We start from the raw sequence: 3,985 nt of genomic DNA on the forward strand, positions 1-3,985 counted from the left end.
GAGGGTTCTTAGTTCATACATAAACCCAACCTCTGGGAATTGTGGTAGCAGCATTCAGAAACCACCCATTCAGGCCAACAATTTTGAACTCAAACCACAGCTAATATCACTTGTGGAGAATCATTGTTCATTTGGTGGGAGTGCTAATGAAGATCCCAACCAACATCTCACAAAATTCCTGAGAATTTGTGACACTGTGAAGTCCAATGGAGTCCAGGAAGATGCCTATAAACTGCTTTTGTTCCCATTTTCACTTAGGGACAAGGCAGCTAAGTGGCTGGAATCATTCCCAAGGGGGAGTCTAACAACATGGGATGAGGTGGAAAGCAAGTTTCTGGCACGTTTCTACCCCCCACAAAAGGTTAATAGGCTTCGATCTGAGGTTCAAACTTTTAGACAACAAGATGGTGAAACTCTCTACGAGGCATGGGAGAGGTTCAAGGATTTGACAAGGAAATGCCCACCAGACATGTTCCATGATTGGGTGCAATTGCATATTTTCTATGATGGACTCTCTTATGAATCAAGGAAGGCTGTAGACCATTCATCAGGAGGTTCATTGAACAGGAAAAAGACTGTGGAAGAAGCCATTGAAGTGATTGAGACAGTGGCTGAGAATGAGTACTACTATGCATCAGAGAGGCACAACACTAAGGGAGTCATGGAGCTGAACCATGTTGATACAATTCTAGCCCAAAACAAGGTGTTTGCCAAGCAACTAGCAGAGCTTACCAGGCAATTAGAAACAAAGCAAGTGGCTGCAATACACACACAAGATCAAGAGGAAGTAAGCATTGAAGGAGGTGATTGGGAAGAGGCCAACTATGTGGGAAACCAACAAAGGCAATCATATGATCCACATTCCAACACTTACAACCCAGGATGGAAAAATCACCCAAACTTTAGGTGGGGGAACCAACAAACCCAACCACAAAACCACAAACCTTACAACCACAACCAACATAACAATTCCACATACCAAAACTCCAACCAAAGATCATACCAAGCCACACAAAACACTTACCCCCAACCATCATATCATAGCCAAAATAATCAACCTACCCAACTTAATCCGAACCAACAATTTCAAGATCAATTAAACCGGATAGAAGGAATGATGGCAACCATGAGTCAAGACATAACCGAATTGAAAAGCTTCAGGGATGATGTGAGAACTACCTTAAGAAACCATGGTGAAAAACTCAAGAGGATGGAGTCTCAAGTAGGAGAGCTATCTCAACAGGCCCCCAAATCAACTGCAGTGTTCCCTAGTGACACAGAAAAGAATCCTAAAGGGGAACAAAAGAGAGTGAGATGGGAAGAATGCAAGGCCATCACCACATTGAAGGAAGTTTCAGAAGAAGAAGGAATCAGACCCTCAGAGCAGGAGCCAGAAATCTTAAAGGAAGGTGTGGAAGAAGTTAAGCAGGAAAGTGAAACTGAGCAAGCCAAGGAACTGCAAAAAGGCACGATGGAAACATACCAACCAAAAGCACCATTTCCTCAGAGGTTAGGAGGAAGTGAAAAAGGGAAAACCTATTCAAGGTTTTTAGAGACATTTAAGTCTCTCCATATCAATATTCCCTTTCTTGAGATTCTCCATCAAATGCCTACGCACATCAAGTATTTAAAGGAATTGTTGAGCAAGAAAAGAGTTTTGAAGGGAGGACAAACGGTAACAATGAACAAAGAATGCAGTGCCCTCATCAAGAAGGACACAGTCTCTAAGAAAACAGACCCAGGAAGTTTTCATATTCCTTGCATCATAGGAGAAACAAAAATTGACAGAGGATTCTGTGATCTAGGAGCTAGCATAAATGTGATGCCTCTAACTCTTATGAAGAGGCTACAACTGAATGAGGTGAGATCCACTGATGTAATCATACAACTGGCTGACAAAACTCAGAAGCAAGCTGAAGGGGTGGTTGAGAATGTGCTAGTAAAAGTGGGAGATTATTACTTCCCCACAGACTTTGTCATTTTGGACATGGAGGAAAGCTACCTACACCCTATCATTCTGGGAAGACCATTTCTAGCCACTACTAGAGCGCTCATAGATGTAGAACAAGGAGAGCTAATTCTGAGAATACATGATGAACAGCTCATTTTCAAAGTTTTCAAACCTGCATCTGAGCCTGAACCAGAACCTGAAAAGCCTAAGGATGATAGTAGCCATCTGTGTTTAGAGGAAAGTAATCCAGCAGCTGAAACTCTAAAACAGTCCTTGGAAGGCAAACAAGAGTTGCAAGAGTTAAAGCCACAAGAATCAATGGAAACAGATCAGAAGGATCTTCCTAGCATAAGGGTCAATGAAGAAATCCTCAAGAGAAAGGGAAGAATGATAGGGAAATTACCAAGAGGGTGGAGAAACAAGAAAATTCCCACTGAAGGTTTTTCTCCGGGAGATAAAGTGATATCAAGTCATTATCTGCCAATTCCACCTGGCCTCAAAACCATTCCTTCCCAGCTCCCTCAAGTGTTCACAATCAGGAAAGTTCTTTCTATGGAACATTTAGAGGTCATGAAGGAATCAAGTGGGGACGTTTGCATAGTGAGAGGAGAAGACGTCAAGCACTACAATCCACCCTAACAAGGGACAACCGTCAAGCTAGTGACGTTAAAGAAGCGCTTCATGGGAGGCAACCCATGTTTTTAATATCCTTACTCTTTATTGTTTTGTTTTGCATCTAATAAAGCATGGTTTCTTATGCATGAACTTGAATCCTCAGGACAACTGCTGAAAGAGTGCACTAAACATTGCATGTAAAATACAATTTGTCTCTAAGTTTGGTGTGCCTGAAGGCACCCAAATTTTATTCAAAATGCATTCAATTTTTCATGCAAAGTGCACAACCAAACATTAAGTTTGGTGTTCCTCTTTGAACATGGTTCATGAAAAGCAAGAAGTTCCTCTGGATTTCGAAATTCATGACAAGTAGACCATTCGCATGTTTTAATACTTTGGTTTCAATTACTTAGGATAGTAAATTTGTTTAGAATCAAAGAGCCAAAGTGACTATGATTTATTAGAATTATGCACATTCATTAAGGACAACCAATATGGATTTCATGTCATCAGGAGACTTTACCAAACACTAAGTTTGGTGTCCAGTAATAAGTGTGCATACATACACAAGTCACGGCTTTAAGCTCATGAAGTTAATCATTGATTTACATGTGCAAGTACTATTCATCATTCACATGGACCGAAAAATGATAGCACACTTGTTTGCTTGTGCAGGTACAAAAGAAAAGACAAAAATGGAGGAAAAAGACAAAGGGAGGTACGGTGCTTGGTCAAAAAGAAAGTTCACAAGTCTTTGAAGCTAACACATGGGAAAAGGAAGTTCTGCAAGAAAAGATTGCTACATGTACAACCTAATGCACCCAGAATACTTCCAAGAAAATGAAAAGCAATTCGTCCTTCTCCCTAATTCATATATTTACCATCAAGCCACCCTTCACAAGCCACCCTAGCCGTCCATTTTTCACTTATGGCATTATAAAGAACCACTTGGGGAACGAGTTCAACACCACCAAATCTCCTTCATGCACATTTCCTTCATCATAGCATAAACTATCTCTTGCCGAAAACAACCTCCCCACACTTCCAACAACACTTCTTGCTTCACCTTGTCAACTTTAGCTTGTCACTTACCCCAAAACTAAAGAACCAATGGCAGCTTCATCTAGCCACAAAAGAAGAAAAGACAAGCAACCAATGGAGGAGAACAGGGAATTCGATGCAAGGAGATACAAATCAGTTTTCCATGAGATTCAAGCCGAATGGATGAGACCTAAAAGGGTACTAGCTGAAGTTCCCTTTGACCTTGAAAAGGATGAGTTCCCAGGTGTTTGGGAGAAGATCAAAAAGAGGAAGTGGGAGCTCCTGACTAAGCCAATCACTAAAATCAACATCAACTTGGTGAAGGAGTTCTATGCAAATGCAGTGAGGGAAGACTCAACCAAGAAACCCACATACAAA

General features: G+C 41.1%; 1 non-coding gene across 1 annotated transcript; it reads right to left on the reverse strand.

The window, feature by feature from the left end:
* Window positions 1–367: 367 nt before the first annotated feature.
* LOC112730873 (small nucleolar RNA R71) lies at window positions 368–471 on the reverse strand. Its single transcript, XR_003166677.1, has one exon. It is a non-coding gene; the product is annotated as a small nucleolar RNA R71 (small nucleolar RNA).
* Window positions 472–3,985: the final 3,514 nt, after the last annotated feature.

Source organism: Arachis hypogaea, chromosome 12, assembly GCF_003086295.3.
Source record: "Arachis hypogaea cultivar Tifrunner chromosome 12, arahy.Tifrunner.gnm2.J5K5, whole genome shotgun sequence".
Lineage (NCBI taxonomy): Eukaryota > Viridiplantae > Streptophyta > Magnoliopsida > Fabales > Fabaceae > Arachis > Arachis hypogaea.